General features: G+C 40.7%; 1 long non-coding RNA gene across 1 annotated transcript in view; it reads right to left on the reverse strand.

Moving 5' to 3' along the window:
- LOC118500353 overlaps positions 1–18,272 on the reverse strand; it is a 39,126-nt gene extending 20,854 nt beyond the window's left edge. The window contains exon 1 of the long non-coding RNA XR_004902923.1: positions 17,102–18,272. This is a non-coding gene — a long non-coding RNA (uncharacterized LOC118500353). The remainder of the gene's footprint in view (positions 1–17,101) is intronic.
- Between the last annotated feature and the right edge of the window lie 367 nt (positions 18,273–18,639).

Below are 18,639 nucleotides of genomic sequence, written 5' to 3' on the forward strand. Positions count from 1 at the left end.
ACAGTACTCAACAAAACTATGGAAATTACTGCCCTCAAAGAGCTTGCATCCTGGTAGGGGCAAGGGTAAAATAAACAAATAAATAATTAGGGAGAGGGGACGGGTGGAGGTGGAAGAGGATGTAAGGGGATAAGTGGTAACGGGAAAAAATAATTAAAAGAAAAACAAACAAACATACAAACAAACAAAAGGGATATCACAGACTGGTGTTTATAAAGCAGGTTAAAATAGACAAGAATATGGCTGAGTAGCTACTTTATACTGATTGGTCAGGGAAGGCCTCTTGAAGAAATTGACATTTAAATTATACCTGAAAGACAAGAAAGTGCTAGAAGCAGGAAGGTGGTAGAGGGTGTGTGGGGGCAACAATCTACCAGAGGGAAGGACCAGTCTCCTAAGGCTCCAAGGATGTGTCCCAAAGAACAGGGAGGAGTTACCCCCAGCAAACATTTGGAAGTGTCTGCAGACATTTTGGTGGTCACGTGTGATGGTTCAGAGCAGGTGCTACTGGCATCTAATGGTAGATGCCAGGGATGCTGCTAAACATCCTACAGTGCACGGGATAAACCCCTATGCAAAGGATTACCCAAAATGACAATGGTGCCCAGAATGAAAAACTTTGTTAATAATGTTAATCAAAGGCTGGGCATCTTCACGGTGCAGAAAGCAGGACACCATGCCCAGAGAAGAAGAGAGGACAGAGGGAAGAAGCGTGTCAGGGAAGGAAGCTGGGGCCACACGTCTTGTAGGCCTCAGAGAGGAGCGCATGAGTATCTTAAAACTGGGTAGTAAGCATGGACTGATTTATTTGTGGAAACAATTACTCCTGCTTTTGTGTGGAAAGAAGTGGGAGGGGGCAAGTATGAGTGAAAGAGACCAATTGGGTGGTTTTTATAGTAGAGAGAGGTGATGGGGGCTTGCTGTACAGAGAAGGAAAGAGTTGAGATTTACTTTAGAGCTAGAACTCACAGGTCTTGCTGATGACGTGAATGTGAAAGCTGCGGGCATAGCCAGCTTCATGGACCTGTGACCAGTGCAAAAGCTTTCCTCACCCTGAGCTGGCAGTGACCTCAGGGAGGGGCACCCTGGGTCCGGGTAGTGAACACATCCCAGCACAGAGGCTCCAGTCCCTTTGGGGTGGCCTGCCCATGGCGGGTTGGGGCAGTGAACCTTCCCTGATCTTGGCTGGGGCTCCACATTGTCATTTTGCCCTGGACCTGGCAAATTGTGTAGCTGACTCTGCTTGAGGTTTTCCAGCTTAAGCAACTAGGTGCTTAGAATGCCATTTACCAAAAAGGGAGAGAAGTAGGGGTGGGAGAACAGTTCACTATGGGACATGTTTAATCTCATAAGGCCTGTGAAACATCTAATCGACAAGACCAAGAAGGCCATTGTATACACCTATATACAGCTCAGACAGGGTATAAAGTCGTAGGTATAAAGCTGCAATTCATCAGCCTGTAGCAAGTATTTAAAGCCAAGAGAACAATGCTGCAGCTGCTGTGAAAAGCAGTATGACAGTTCCTCAAAAATTAAACACAGAATTACCATATGATCTAACAATCTCACTTCTGGGTATACACCAAAAAAAGTGAAAGTAAAACTTGAACAGGTTTTGTGCATTCGTGTGCATAGCAGCATTATTTACGGTAGCTGAAATGTGGAAACAACTCACATGTCTGTTGATGGAGGGATGGACAAAACATGATATATATGTGCAATGGACTGTTATTCAGCCTTAAAAAGGAAGGAAATTCTGACACAGGCTACAACATGGATGAACTCTGAGGATGTTATGCTAAGTGAAATCAGCCAGTCACAAAAAAACAAAACAAAAACAAATATTCTGTGATTTCCTCATATGAAGAACCTAAGATAATCAAATTCATAGACTGGTGGTTGCTAGAAGCTTGGAGGAGAGGATGATGGGGAATCACTGCTTAACAGGTATAGAGTTTCAGTCTGGGAAATGGTAAAAGCTCGGGGGATGGATGGTGGGGATGGTTTTATCACAATATGAATGTACTTAATGCCACTGAACTATACATTTAAATGTTTAAAATTGCAAAATATATTATATGTATTTTACCACAATAAAAATTATTATTTATTGAACACTTCCTATATGCCCAGCACCATTCTAAGTCCTTTCCTTGTTTAAAATTCATATAACCCTCTTAACAATCTTTAAAGTACAAATACTATCAATCCCATTTTCCAAACAAGGAAACAAGTGACCAGACCAGAGAAATTAAGTAGCAGGTCTAAGCTCACACAGCTTCTAACTGGCTAGGCCAGCATTTGGACTCAGGGGGTCTGGTACCAGAGCCCAACCTTTTTATTTTTTTAAACATACTGTACTATTTGTCAATAGAAATTACATCATACACTACAAGAATGCATGTTTCGCATTAAAAAATGACCTTTTTTAAATTGAAGGCTGAATTACAGGGCACAAGCAGCAAGGTCCTGGCCTCTCACCATATTCCAACATGGCTCCCGGCAAGGCCTGGCACTGCAGAGGGGCTAAGTCAGCCAGCGAGGAGAGATGGGAGGGGGGACAGTTATGGGTGATCTCATTTTATCATCACTGGAGAAATTGCTCTGTGACCAGAGGACCACCACCACCATAGCCCTGGAAATACATACCACAGTCTCCTGCTGTGAATGAAAAGGCCAGGATTGTCCGAAGACTCATTCCTGGCCTTTAGGAGCATCCAGCCTGGATGCAGCCAGCCCACAAGGCCAGGAGGACAGCACCCCAATCCCCAGATGGGGGAGCTGGGGCGTAGATTTGCAGTTCCTTGATGTTGGAGAAGGGCAATTACTGTGCTATTTTTTAGGTTCTTGTGTTATGTTTTCAATGAAACCTCTCAGACAGATGCAGTGCCACTGCCTTGGAAATGCCAGGCCTGCAGCTGGGAACAATGAGGTGGCTGGACCACGTGAACATTCATCCACAGAATGCTCATGGTTGGGAGCTAGAAGAGAGAACTCGCATTCACTCAGCATACAACGCTGACCTCAGCAGGAACCAACCTCAGCAGGAACAGACATACCTGCATCTTGGACAGGAAGTGACACTGCTCCAATACATCAGTGGGAGGAGGAAGAAAAGATTCCTCCTTGCCCAGTATCAGCTCAGCCAATGAGAAGCCTCTATACTTTGAATTTCTAGTTTCTTCCAATGGCCTCTGTGTTTACAACAGCCCCTTCCAAGCCCACAAAGTATCCTGTTTCTGGAGTTGTGCATGGTTTGCTATTAGACCACATGTTCCGCTATTAGACCACATGTTCCGCCATTAGACCACATGTTCCGCCATTAGACCACATGTTCCAAATTGCAATTCTTTGTTGTTACCAAATAAATCCACTTTTTCTGGAGAAATACCTGGCTACTTGTTAAAAGTCAATAGCCAAAAAGTCAGAAGTTCTTATTTATGAAGCAAAGTTAGAGCTGGCCATTTTAATGTTGAAATGGGAGAAAATAAGCAGCATTTTTGGCATATTATGCTTCGTTATTTCCAGAAAGGTAAAAATGCAACTGAAACACAAAAAAAGATTTGTACAGTGTATGGAGAAGGTGCTGTAACTGATCAAACATGTCAAAAGTGGTTTGCAAAGTTTCATGCTGGAGATTTCTCACTGGATGATGCTCCATGGTCAGGTAGGCCAGCTGAGGTCAATAGTGATCAAACCAAGACATTAATTGTTGAGGCACTGAGAACAATCAACATTGTACCACATGGAAGACAGCTGACAGACTCAAGGTATCCAAACCAATAAAGTTATTGGTGAAAATGAAAATGTGTCTTTCATTTTACTGAAAAAAAAAAAAAACTCAGAGAACATTTTGGCCAATCCAATAGCTAAATTTTTAGCAAAGGAGGCAGATAAACTGCATTGTTTTTGAAATCTTCATCTTTACTCTCACAGCTTTTAAACAAAATTTCAAAAACAACATTTACAGTAGTACAAATTTCAGCAGTGGTTAGCTATGGTTTCTCCTATTTTTTTTAATACTTCAGCTCTACAGTCCATCCCCAAAAGCAAGACAACTACCCCAACATACTCCCATCATCTGCAACAAATAGCAAGAGAGCAAGCAAGAGAACACAGCCTTTGCAGGAAGGCCAAACTGGCATCACCGGATGCCACCAGGCAGAAATGACAAGTGAGAACACCCTTTATATTGAAATTGGAGGCTTTCTTTTTTTCTGCTACTTTTTATCATACTTATTTCCTAATATCCTAAAAAATTATTCACTGACATGTTGAACTACCATGCATAGTACCACATGGTGTTTCATGCCACCATTTACTTAACCATTTCCAGTTGTTGGATCTTTAGGTTGCTTCCAGTATTTAACAATTACAAGCAAAGCCAGCAAACACCTTAACATATATCCTTGTCTGCATTTCTGATGATTTCTTTAGGTCAGGTTCCTATAAGCAAAATGGCTATGTCCAACGTACACACATTTCTTTTTAAGGCTTTTGGAAAATAGCTGTCTTTCCAGGTTCTGTGACTTTGTAGATCAGGAAATAATCTGTCAGGCTCTTTCCCTGATGCTGACCTAACATTTGGTCCTATATTATTACCAGGGTATCTTCACCCCTGCCCACTTTTCCACCCAAGCACAATTCTTACTACCAGTAGGTGCAGGGTGCTGTGAAAGATATGGGAAATAAAAAGACAATACAGCCACTGGTAGGGAAAAAGAGTAAAAAGTAGCCTAGAAGCGCTTATATTTATGAAGCACCTCTCCTCTGAAGAGGTCCAAGGTTGTCAGAGACATGGTCTCACTAATCTTTACAGATCTGTTATTTTTTCTTCTGATACAGATCCAAACATAAGCCTTATTTTTTTTTGCAGGGGGGGCTTATATGTATGCATTCACTGTGCTCCCATTTTCCCAACAGTCTCCCACTTGGATTTTATATTTGGGACTTCTGGTTCGTGCAGATGACAAAAAGCACCAAACTGGGTCTATTTATCTCTTATCCTTAAGACACATATGAGGAAGAGAGGAATCACAACTAGACCCATTTTCAGAATGAAAAGGGAAGTTAAGTGGCCCTTATTCCTGGCAGAGAAAGGGGGGATTCAGGGCAGAAACCCTAACGAAAGCTGTACACAGGGCAGGATGCTTTCTTTCAAAGCTGCTTGCTTTTACCTTTTTGCCTAAACACATTCAAACTTTCTGACCTTGTTGACATATTTTGAAATGGATTGTGGCAGACAGAATAATGGCTCCCTAAAGATGTCCACATCCTATCATTGGAACTGGGAATATATTACCTTAAATGGCCATGAAACAGACTTTGCAGATGTGATTAAATTAAGAATCAGGAGATGCAAGGATTATCCTGGATTATTGGGTATAACAACAAGGATTGTTAAAAGAGGGAGGCAAAGCTGCTGTACTCAAAGGACTCTATCAAGAGAATGAAAAAACAACCCAAGAATGGGAGAGAAAAAAATCTGTAAATCTTATGTCTGATAAAAAATTAATATCCAAAGAATATATAAAGAACTACAACTTAACAAAAAAAAAAAGAAATAACCCCACTGAAAAATGGACAAAGGGCTTGAGTAGACATTTCTCCAAAGAAGATACACCAATATCCAACAAGTGAGGATGCTCAACATCATTAGCCATTAGGAAAATCAAAACTGCAATGAGAAACCACCTCATATCCCCTAGAATAACTATGATCAGACAGGCAGGCAGTAATAAATGTTGGCAAGAATTTAAAGAAATGGGAACCCAAGTATATTGGTGGTGGAAATATAAAATGATGCTGCCACTAGGGAAAACAGTTAGGCAATTCCTCAAAAAGCTAAACACAGAATTACAAAATAATCCCACAATTCCACTCTTATGTTTATACCCAAAAGAATTGAAAGCATGAACTTAAACAGATACTGTATTTCAACATTCATTGTAGCATTCTTCACAATAGCCAAAAAACAGAAACAACCCAAGTATCTGCAACAGACGAATAAACAAAATGTGCCATAAACATTTAATGAAATATTATTTAGCTATAAAAGGAACTAAGTTCTAATATATACTACAACATGGGTGGACCTTGAAAATAATACCATAAGGTAAAATAACCGAACACAGAAAGACATAGTCTAAGATTCCATTTACATGACATAGGTGCCACAGGCAAACTCATATAGACAGCAAACAGATTCGAGGTCACTGTCAGCTGGGAGTCAGGGAAGGGGGACTTACTGTTAATGGGTACTGAATTTATGCTCGGGCGATGAAAGGTTTTGGAAATAGTGTTGATGGTTGTACAGCATTGTGAATGTATTTAATGCCAATGAATTACACATTTTAAAAATGATTAAGTGACAAATTTTGTTATATATATTTTATGACAAAATGGTGATGATGATCGCACAACATTGTAAATGTAATTAATACCATTAAATTGTACACTTTAAAAAGTAACTGACAACATTTATGTTATATATATATATATATATATATATATATATATATATATTACGACGATTGAAAAAAGAGGGAGACAGGAGTTCAGAGTCAGAAACAAGAGATGAGAGGGTGAAAGCAGAGTGGAGTAACACACTGTGAAGATGGGGGAAGAGGCCAAGAGCTGAGAAATGCAGACAGCTTCTAGAAACTGAGAAAAATAAGGAAACATTCTCCTCTGGCACTTCCAGGAGGAATGCTACCCTGCTAACGTCTCAATTCTAGCTCTAAGCCTCCTTTTGGACTTCTGACCTCCAGAACCATAAGATAATAACTTGACTTGTTTTAAGCTACTAAGGTAGTGCAATGTGTTACATCAGCCATAGGAAACTGATACATGGATGTAAAACCTTATTATATTATTATAGTTCAGTAAGCATGATGCACTGAGTCACCTTCCACTTGATCCACATGACTTCTGGAGCTCCACATCAAAGAGCCCTGCAGCGTGGGTACAAGTGCTGACAGCTGGCAGGAGGGGCCCACTCTGTGTTAGACTACTGTGTGATCAGATTGGAATTCATTGAGTGACTTGGGCTGTAAAACAGTGATGTCCTTTTATAAAAAGTTGTGAGAACAACCCTGCAAATTCATGCACATATGAATTATATAATTTGTGAAAATTACACCTGTGTGACACAAGTGGGACTGTATTTAGACACCACAATCTTGTGTTTGCTGCCTCCCACATCTTGCTCCTTCTCTGTACTCCTGAAGCATCAGGCCCAATCCGTATCACACTGATGTCTTCTGGGCTGGAACCAGGTCTTATCAAGCTTGACACCCATAGCACAGATTTTACATTTTTTGTTCTTCTAATTATGGAATGAAAAGCTTTCTATTTGATCATCTATTAAATGTGCAGATAACGTTCTGGACAGTATCCTAAAACATTGAAAAAAACCTAGGATATCCCAAGGGCATCTGTACTTCCTAGTAAGTGATATCTAGAGTTACAACAACATTAAATTCTAAGAATCTACAGAACTTTCATGTACGGCTCTAGCATCTTTCTCCAACATCTCTCCTAACACCATGATCCTTATTCCTTGGCATATCCAGGTGGTGTTTCTCTAAAAACACCAGCCTACAGTTGGTTTTAATCCCTAAGGTTCCCTATGCTGAATTCCAAAGTGGCTCCTTATTCATTTATCATCCTTACATGACTTTGCTCCATGAACTTGATAACTGCTAATCAAGTTACGGACAGGTGCGACAGGCTCAGTTACTTGAGCTCCAAGCCAGAGGCTGCAGATGTCCTTCAGGGGTAAGTAACACAGGCAGGTACAAGGGCTCTGCTGGCAGGGACTGTCAACCAGTAGCCTGTGGTCGAGTCAATGGTTCTTCTGACAATCCAAGAGGTGCCCTCTTTTGCTGTGGTGAGACACATAACCAAGGAGCAGTGGGACCAGCTGGGATTGCAGCTGCCAAATTATTTCTTCCCAAGAGCTGGCTGGTCAGCCTTTCATTTCTTACACTTTGCTTACAGGGGAAGGTAAATAAAGAAAAAGTGGTAAATTCACCTGCCCTTTTTCCTTCCTGTCCTCCCATGAAAATTATACCTCACATACGCTGGATCAGTAAACACCACACCAAAGACAACCTTGTCAAAAAAGAACAAGGTAGAAAGTAAAGGAAGTCTGCCAATCTGTCCTTGCCACTTAATAGGACACTTCTCCAAAACAATTTTATTTTTTTACAGAAGGAAGGCATATTTACTATAAATAATTTGGAAAATAAAAGAAATACACAAAGAAAAAGATATAAATCATCTGTAATACTACTGTCTTGAGATAAGCACTCTTCCTTCTCCAACATCCTTTGTACTCTTACTGTCTTATTTTTGTTTATAGTTCTGCATTACTATTATTATTATTATTACTTATTGTCTGTCTCCCTCAGTATAGATTAAAGTCCATGAATGCAGGGAATTTGTCTCCCAAACACTGGGAATAGTGTTCAGTATATATTTGTTAGATAAATAAATACTTAGTGTATCATCTTCTAGTCTTTTTTTCCTAGAAAAAATATATAAATTTTGTTTTTAAAGCACTGCTTTTTAAAAATGTTATTTATTGATTTTTAGAGGGGGGGGGAGAGAGAGAGAGAGAGAGAGAGAGAGAGAGAGAGAGAGAGAGAGAGAGAGAGACATTGATTTGTTTTCCACTTATTTATGCATTCATTGGTTGATTCTTGTATGTGCCCTGAACTGAGATCGAATCTACAACCTCTGGCTATCAAGACGATGCTCTAACCAACTGAGCAACTTGGCCAGGGCCTCTAAAGCATTGTTTTTATTAATTTTAAAAAGTATTCTATTACCAAGAGCCTTGAGAAGAATATCTGAAACACTCATGATTTGAAAAGTAGGTCTCCACTTGACTCAACTACAGGTTCATTCTTCTCTCGATGGGTTCCAAAGCTTTGGGGAATGGGCCATAAAGAATGGATGGTTATACTGATATTCCAGCTAGGACTAGAAGCCTTTAAAATGTATGCCTGGCATAACTATGTGCTTTTCTCTTTAGTGTCATGCAGCTGCTGGTGTGTGCACAGATAAACATAAACAGTCACTGGATTTACCCAGAGGTAGGGTTCACCAGACTAGACACAGTGGGCAGTGAAGGGTGTGAGGGCACCAAAAAGCACGTACACAATTAAGACATTGGAAGGTGTGGTTAATGGACTCTCCTGCTCACTCTGTTCCTCATCCTCAGATTTGCCTTGCTTTAAAAAATTTGAGAGTATCTGAAGTGACCTATTTCAACACACTTTCACTACATATTAATATATTTGTGACTCTCCATCTATATTGTCATCTTTCTTCTCTTCTCAAAAACAAAGATCCTTCTTCCTTTCAGGATTCCTTCCCCTCCGTGCTTGTGCTGTTAATGGTGTCCCCTTCCAAACTCCCTAGGATTCTACTCCATCAGTTATTTCCTCTCTGCTCATATCTTGTTTTTCCCAACGTATTAATTCCTTCTCTTTTTACAACTGTCTTCAAACTACCCAATCCAAAAAAATCCTTCTCTTCCCACACCACCATCCTATCTCTTCCCTTCTCTTCATATCAATCTGATTGATAGAGAAGATTTTGCCTGTTGTCTCCATCTTCTCCCCACCTGCTCTTTCCTCAACCACACTTAGTCTAGTTTCTGCCTCAACACCAAGACTGGCAATGGCCTGCTAGCTGCTCTATTTTTAAGTTTTCCCTCACCTCAATCTTCTCCACCTGCCTGTATCATCTTACATGGCCAACTATCATTGTTGACTACACAACTACTGGCAATTACAGTCTCTTTAAACTTCCTTCCTCACCTCCCTGTCCACCTTCCTAATACAACCTACACACTGATAACAAATGAATCTTTTTAAGGCACACTTGTGTTAATGTAAGATTAAGTAAATTTTTTTCTAAACCAGTAAATCAGAACAAAACTATTAAACATACTGGGTCAGAACTTTAGCAAGATGGTTGAGAAATGTGGGCTGAAACATAACACAGAAGTTTTTCAACAGAAGACTTTTCATAGATGCAAACAAAGCCAATCCAGAGTGAAAGCTCAATGGCTCTACCCACCATCAACTGCGGTAAAGTGGGAGTTGGCATTGCCATTGTCAATATCTTTTAGTATGTTCAAATATAGTAAGTGCTAAAAAATGTTCTGTGAACTTGCTGCAATTTGTTGCCTCACCTATTCTATTCTTTCTAAATCTGTCTTTAGCACAGCAATAGCCATGTGAGGCAATTCAGGTCTAAGTTCATGATAAATCATGAATGGGATAAACTACCAGTCTGCAGTGAGCAAGAACGTCTCCAGCACCAGGACTTCCTCACCAGCTCTCACTCTCATATCTCAATCCTTTCCTGTCCATCATCTCATCCTGACAGCTGAAAAGTCCCCTTCAAACCCCTCTGCTTCTCCAGGTGCAGCCACTGGATGCTACAGAGCACCTTCATATTTCACACTAGGTCAGAAAAAGACTTATACTATTTTTAATGTGTCTCCCTAACACAAATATTTTGAAGTAAAAATAAATAGTTCCATTAAAAAATTCACATGTGAATGTTATCTTATAAACTTATTAGACATGTGGCCTTAACAGAAATTCCTCATCAAAATTACCCTTTGTTTGTTTTACATTGTGAAGTGCACCAAGCATATAAAACTAAGGATTGAAAATATTGTTTCAGTGATGCATTTACCATATTTCCTTCAGTGTTCTTTTCTCCTCTTTTTTCCCCCAGATTTTTCCTCCATTTCTGTTTCTAGAAGTTTTCTTTTAAAAATTGCCAAGATTTTTAAATGAATCCATTAATTTCCATTTCCTCTTTCTTAACAGCCCACAGAGTGACCACTGATTGGAAAGCACAGTTCTTTCCTTTAGATAAATGTCAATTTCATAGCATCCTCAAGTTTTGTAAATTGAAGGATGAGGTGTTTATGGCCTTCCCTGTCTGTTACCTTCAAGGGGGGGACACAAAAAAAAGTCTGGGATTATCCTCTGGAGAGGACCATTGTAGTACCAGCTTCCCCAGCTAGGTGAGTGTTCTAGGAACCCAGTTATATCAGTGTACCAGCTGGTGTTATTATGAGAGGCTACATTCAGCTTCAGTGAATTTTTTTGAAGACTCTTTTTTAAAAAATTGTATTTTATTGATTATGCTATTACAGTTGTCCTAGCTTTTTCCCCGTTGCCCCCCTCTACCCAGCAACCCACACTCCTTCATGCAATCCCTGCACCACTGTTCATGTCCATGGGTCATGGGTATAAGTTCTTTGGCTAAGCCATTTCCAATACTGTACTTTACAGCCCTATAGCTATTCTATAACTCTTAATCCCTTATTTGTACTTCTTAATCCCCTCACCTCTTCACCCATTCCCCTATATCCCTCTCCCATGTGGCAACCATCAAAACCCTCTCCATATCGATGATGCTGTCTGTTTTTCTTGTTTGCTTAGTTTATTTTTTAGATTCTGTTGTTGGTAGATATGTATTTATTGCCATTTTGTTTATAGTTTTGATTTTCTTCTTCTTAAATAACTACCTTTAACATTTCATGTAATAATGGCTTGGTAATGATGAGTTCCTTTAGTATTTTCTTGTCCAGGAAGCTCTTTATCTGCCTTTACATTCTAAATGATAGCTTTGCAGGGTAGAGCAATCTTGGCTGTTGGTCCCTGCTTTCCATCACTTTTAACGTTTCTTACCAGTCCCTTCTAGCCTGCAAAATTTCTTTTGAGAAATCAGCTTATGACAGTCTTATGGGAGCTCCTCTGTAGGTAACTACTTTTTTCTCTTGCTGCTTTTAAGATTCTTTGTCTTTAACCTTTGGCATTTTAATTATGATGTGTCTTGGAGTGGGCCTCTTTCTGTTCGTCTTGTTTGGGACTCCCTGTGCTTCCTGGACTTGCATGTCTATTTCTTTCACCAAACAGAGAAGTTTTCTTTCATTGTTTTTTCAAATAGATTTCCAATTTCTTGCTTTCTCTTCTCCTTCTGGCACCCCTATGATGTGAATATTGGTATGTTTGAAGTTGTCCCAGGTGCTCCTTAGTCTACCTTGGGGTTTTTTTTATTTCTTTTTCTTCTTGTTGTTCTGATTGGTTTTTTTTTTTTTTTGCTTCCTTATATTCCAAATCATTATTTTGATTCTTGATTTCATCCACTCTACCATTCTTTCCCTATAAGTTGTTCTTTATTTCATTTAGTGTATCCTTCATTTCTGACTGGATCTTTTTCATGCTGCTGAGGTCCTCACTAAGTTCCTCGAGCATCCTTATAACCAATGTTTTGAAGTCTGCATCTGATAGATTTCTTGTCTCCATTTTGTTTAGTTCTTTCTCTGGAAAGTTGATCTGTTCTTTCATTTGGGCCATGTTTCTTTGTCTCCTCATTTTGGCAGTCTACCTGTGTTTGTTTCTATGTATTAGGTAGAGCTGCTTTGACTCCCTGTCTTGGTAGTGTGGCCTAATGTAGTCAATGTCCTGTAGGGTCCAATGGCACAGCCTCCCCTATCACCCAAGCTGGGTACTGGAGGTGCACCCTTCATGTGGGTTGAGTACACCTTCCTCTTGTAGTTGAATCTTGATTGCTGTTGGCAGGTCAGTGGGAGGTATTTACCCAGGTATACTGCATCAAATGGAGAGTGCTTTGAAAGTGACTGAAGTTTGATATGTAAGCATACACAATTTTTATATATAAATTATGGGGTTTTTTTTGGGGGGGGGTTCCCCCTCATACATTCATTTTTAATTACTCAAAAAATTTAGTAGATAATTCAAAATGTGTAAAAGGGTATTCCTCCCTGTCCCAGTCACTGTTTCTTACATAAAGGCTACTACTGCCATCATATTTTTACAGCTCCAAACCATTGACATCATTTGCCAATTTAAACAGGTCTGTGTAAATACTTTAGTTTTCCCTGTAGCTTTAGGCCACTTAAAAGAAAATTGTCCCATTCAGTTTAGCATGCTTGAAATGCTACTCCACTCAGTGTCACTAAAATGGCACCTCCTCCTGGAAGCCTTTCCTATTCCTCCCCAGACTGTGTCAGGTGACCCTCCTTCAGGCTCTGGACACTAGGTACTTCCCCCCATCTTCCCTCAGGCTTACCCAGCAGAGTGGAAACCGCCTGTCCATCTGATTCTTGCCTCAGGGCAAGGACCAGCACAGCCCCTGGCACAGAGAATGCACCCAGGGAATAATGTATCATCTGAACAGTGTGTACATTCTGAATTATGCACTAGCCCTGGGACCGCAAAGGTAAATAAAGTATAGTATCTACCCCAACCTTTCTGGCAGCTTCACGTAGTTTACAAAAAAAAAATAATAATAAAGCAGAAAGAAAGATCCACTTTTATTAATTCTACTCTTAATCTAGGTTCACTTGGTAACACAATCAGTATTTCTCACTTTCATAGTTGTCCTTGATTGTACCATTAAGACACTAAGTGGTCAGACTTCCAGCAAGATGGAGGAATAGGTGGACGTACCATACCTCCACGTACAACCAAGATTAGAACAACAACAATTTAGAGCCAGAATAACACCCAGAACGGACAGAGGATTTATCTGAATGGAAGTCAGACAGCCAAGAAGTTGAAGTAGACCCGTTCATCCAGACTGGTAGGAGGGGCAGAGAGGAGCAGCCGGGCAGGCACGGGTTGGTGGTGCACAGAGGTCGGGGAAAACTTGGCACGAACTTGGCACGTAAGCCATCCGGGGCATGCAGGAACGCAGCAGTGGACCCTGAGTATGCAAGCTGCGGCTGGTGGACCCAGTGAGGCGGTGATTGTGGACCAGGGCAGAGCTCGCAGCCCAGGATCCCAGAGAAGGGACTGAGATCCCAAGAGAACAGAACTACCACCATTGTTCCCTCCCGTCCCAGCTCCCACCCCAGCCCCCACATATAATGTCACAATCTAGCGACTGGGGTGCCCAGCCCCGGTGAACACCTAAGGCTCTGCTGCCCACCGTAACAAGAGTGACCAGACCGGAAAAAAAGAAAAAAAAAGGAGAGACAGGGAGAGATATGTTTCCAACAGAAGAACAGATCAGTCCCCCAAGACTCATCCTTTTGAGCAACCAAGAAATAGCCAATCTATCAGATACACAGTGCAAACACTGGTGATCAGAAAGCTCACGGAATTGATTGATTTTGGGTGCAAATTAGATGAAAAGATGCAGGTTACCATAAAAGAGATGAAGGAATATACACGGAGGAGAGCCAATAGTGAAGGGAAGGAAACTGGGTCTCAAAATAATACAGTGGACCAGAAGGAAGATAGAATCAACCAAGCAGGAAAGCATGATGAAATAAGAATTCAAAAAAATGAGGAGAAACTTAAGAGTATCCAGGACATCTTTAAATGTTCCAACATCCGAATTATAGGGATACCAGAAGGGGAAGAGGAAAAGCAACAGATTGAGCACGTATTTGAACAAATAATAAAGGAGAACTTCCCCAATCTGGCAAAGGAAATAGTCTTCCAAGAAATCCAGGAAGCTCAGAGAGCCCCAAAGAAGTTGGACCCAAGAAGAAACACACCAAGGCACATCATAATTACATTAGCCAAGGTAAAAATGAAGGAGAGAATCCTAGAAGCAGCAAGAGATAAGGGGACAGTCACCTACAAAGGAGTTCCCATCAGACTGTCAGCTGATTTCTCAAAAGAGACCTTACAGGCAAGAAGGGGCTGGAAAGAAGTATTCCAAGTCATGAAAGGCAAGGACCTACATCCAAGATTGCTCTGTCCAGCAAAGCTTTCATTTGGAATGGAAGGGCAGATAAAGTGCTTCTCAGATAAGGTCAAGTTAAAGGAATTCATCATCACCAAGCCTTTATTTTATGAAATGCTAAAGGGACTTATCTAAGAAAAGAAGATAAAGAAAAGACATGTATAGTAAAAGGACAGCAAACTCATAATTAACAACCACACCTAAAGCAAAACCAAAAGAAACTAAGCAAACAACTAGAACAAGAACAGAACCACAGAAATGGAGGTCACATGGAGGGTTAGCAACAGGGGGGTGGGAGGAGGAGAGAGGGGGGAAAGGTACAGAGAATAAGTAGCATAGAATGTAGGTAGAAAATAGACAGGGGGAGGGCAAAAATAGTACGGGAAATGTAGAAGCTAAAGAACTCATAAGTATGACACATGGACATGAACTAAAGGGGGGGAATGTGGGTGGGAGAGGGTGTACAGGGTGGAGGGGAGTGAAGGGGGAAATGGGACAACTGTAATAGCATAATCAATAAAATATATTTTTAAAAAAGACACTAAGTGGTCTACAGTCTCTTTTTAGTTTCAAAATATGGTCTAGGACTCCCATCAGTTGGTTGGCCAAAACACCAAAGGCTAAAGATTTTACCTTGCCTTTGTATTTTCTCCAAAGTGGCATCTGATTTCCTCTTGGTGCCAACCACTAGAACTACTTCAAGGTAAGAGTGTACCATCTGTTTTTAAAACTTCCTTCTAAAAGTTACAAACAGTTTACAAATATAATATCTGAAAATATACTCAGAGACAGCATGTGTGCGTGCACCTGAGTATCAGGGCAATGAGGTGGTAAAAAGGCCCAGCAGAGTCCCTCTGGGGCCTCAGCCAGCCGCCCGACCTGGGGCAGACTGGCTAACTGCTGCGAGCTTCCCCTCTGAGACAGGCACTGCGGAGGCTCCCAAAGGCATAAGTATCACAGGGATGCAAAGGTCTAGTATACTCTCAGACTCACTCGGGGCGCTCCGTATTGCTACGAGAGGAGTAGTCATTCCTGCATGACGATGACTTCTTGACCCTACCATTTTTTCATTATCCTAAATATTAAAGCTATCTTAACCTATAAAATCCTACATTAGTAAAATGGGGGCACCTGTTCCTTGCAATGGCATTGGGTAAATGAGCTTACCCCAACAGTATTTTTATCTTGTCAAAAATGATAAAGTTGGGCTAAAAAGACTATAGACTCCCAAGAAATAAAACAAATGCAATGGGTGAAACTTAATTAGAACCAAATGTAATTCTTACTTTAAAAAAACAATCAGCTACAATAAAAACATTCTTGGCTTTGCTGATATTTAAATATGACTGCCTATAGATATTATGGAATTAGTTTTCTTAAGCATGATAGTGGTTTTGTGGGCATGTAAAATGTTACTCATAAGAAATGCATACTGAAAAATGAAGGCTGCCAATGTTTGGGAAAAGAATATGTGATTTTGTGTGTGTGTGTATAGAGAGATAGAGAGAAACAGAATAAATATACATTTTTAAAAAATGATCCCTGAATCTGCTTTTTGCTGTCATTTCAATTTTCTAAAATGTATCAAAATCCTTTAAAAAATATTGAAAAGCTCTTTTAAATCAACAGTAAGACTATCTGAACAAGAAATGCATTTTTTATCTTTTTCTTTAACCTTTCAAGCTCTAATTTTGGCCTTTAAATCTAAATACCCTGTCCCATCTGTAACATCTTAACAAAGTCTAAAACTCTGAGCATACTAAAAATTGTATCTTTTAAGAATTCTTTTCATTAGTTTTATTTATCCTCATTTTAGGCAACATTTTGACTCCCTTCCCTTCCCTCAACCGCCCTTCATGCTGCAGGCTTTAATCAGGACCTGCCTTGCCTGTGCTCCTGATACTTGCTCCTTAGTGTGTGTTGGTCTTCATTTGCTCTTTTATATTCATCATTTCCACAGATTTTCCTCCTTCGCCCTGGCTGACAGTATGTTCCTGTAGATTTGTCTCCTGTTCTGGGCAGTAATTTAGTTCTCTAATTTGCCCTGCCTTCACCACATTTCTTATTACCTCTTCATCTTTTTCATTATCTCCTATCACCCTGCACTCCCTGGGAAGGGGGCACTCCCTGCTACCTCCCCACCTCTCTGCCTTCCTTCCTCACACCCAGATCTCTCTCCTTTTCAAAGCTGGCATGGTTTTCTTTAAAATTCAAGTGTGTGTATGTGTGTGTACTGCATTTAAGTGTTTTTGACCAAAAAATTGAAATGCCTTGGCAGGAATTTCTCTTTGAAGGTGTAACAATAGAGCCTGCCCTAAAACTGTCCTCCACTGTCCTCTCTTACCTGTTCGTAGGAGCTCATTTGGTTGATTAGGTGCTTTGTCAGAAGAAAGGCTGGCCCACCTCTCTGTTCACTCAGGTCCCTCGCTGTCTCCCTATCTGCCCCTCTGTGTGGAGCTCACCCTCCTGAGGCTCCTCTCCCCTCCCACGCCCTCGGTGCCTCCCACAGTTGCCCCACCCCCAGCCTCTCCCAGGGCTTCTGCCACTTCACCTTTTCTCTGGCTCACAGGCCCTTGAATGATAATCCTCTTTTATTTTCCTGAACTTCTGAACTCTTCTTGAGTCTTTTACCTCCGGTCTTTGGCAATCAGCCTTGGATTCCTTGGCTTGACTGGAACTTCTGCCTAGGGAGAATAAGAATAACCAGTTTTCACTGATTCTTGGTCCTTTCTCACTGTGGAACACAATGACATGTCACACTGTGTTTTTCTTTTCCCAGTCCTCTCCTTTCTTTTTGCTAACCAAACTTCTCCTTTTACGTCTGGACCCATAATCCAGTTGTCTGTACTCATAATCCAGTGTTGTTTCTTTCTTGCTCTTTGATCTGCAGTGTGTGAGCTATCTCCCCACCTCCCCCATCTCTTCTATTCTGATCCCGGGCAAACTAAAATGCCCTTTAATCCCGCAGGGTACACAGAGATTATTTCCCCACTTCAAGGAAGGACTTCTTGCAGCCTACGCACTTAGACAGTCGGTTGCGGGAGCCCCAAGTTTAAATGCTCCATCAACCTGTATTTACAGGCTGTGTTGCTACCGAGGCTCTGGTAACCTGGCTTTGCTCTCAGAGGTAGAAGGACTATTCCATCTCCTTGCCATGTGCAACTGCACAATCCTCTGTCCCCACCTCAGTCTGGCTCACAGTTTTATTTTGGCTGGCATCATAGCTGCTTGTTAGCTACACTAAAACAGCATCTTCTGCAAACATGTTATTTCGCACCGAAGATGTAAAAGTATTTGGTTTTTGTCCTGGTTGGTGAAATGCAATTGAAAAATTAAATCAGAGGCTCCCATTTCTATCCCTAAATATTTTTTAAGATGTGTCAGTATTGTCCTTCTCCAAAGGCTTAGTAACACACTTATTCTGGAAAACTAAGTTTCACTAATGTGTCTTTTGGGATTACAGTTGAAAGATTCTGTACTCTCAATTCTCTAAGCAAAATTCCTGCCTTGGAATATTTTTCAGATGATAAAACATCCTTTCTAAATGACTGGGCCATCAGTTCTCTTCAAATCAATAACTTCCTCTTTCCTTTGTTGGTGAGCTTCCTTTATTCTTTAGGAAAAGGGGAGAAAATAATAACAGCACCTCTTTGGACCTCCAACTCTTCTCAGTAAGCACAGCTTTTCTTCCCTTCCCCCAAGTCCCACCTGAACATCGGACTGCCTCTTCTCCATTTTCTATTCTGAGTCTATGACTAAAATTCACTAGAAAAAAAGGCTGTTCTCTACTAACTCCTGTTAGCATGCCAAGTCAACAGGTATTTCCCAAACAATGCAAGTGAACAGTCATCACAAAAACAGCCTTGGCAAATTCCCACAATG

Source organism: Phyllostomus discolor, chromosome 1 (genome assembly GCF_004126475.2).
Source record: "Phyllostomus discolor isolate MPI-MPIP mPhyDis1 chromosome 1, mPhyDis1.pri.v3, whole genome shotgun sequence".
NCBI classification, from domain to species: domain Eukaryota; kingdom Metazoa; phylum Chordata; class Mammalia; order Chiroptera; family Phyllostomidae; genus Phyllostomus; species Phyllostomus discolor.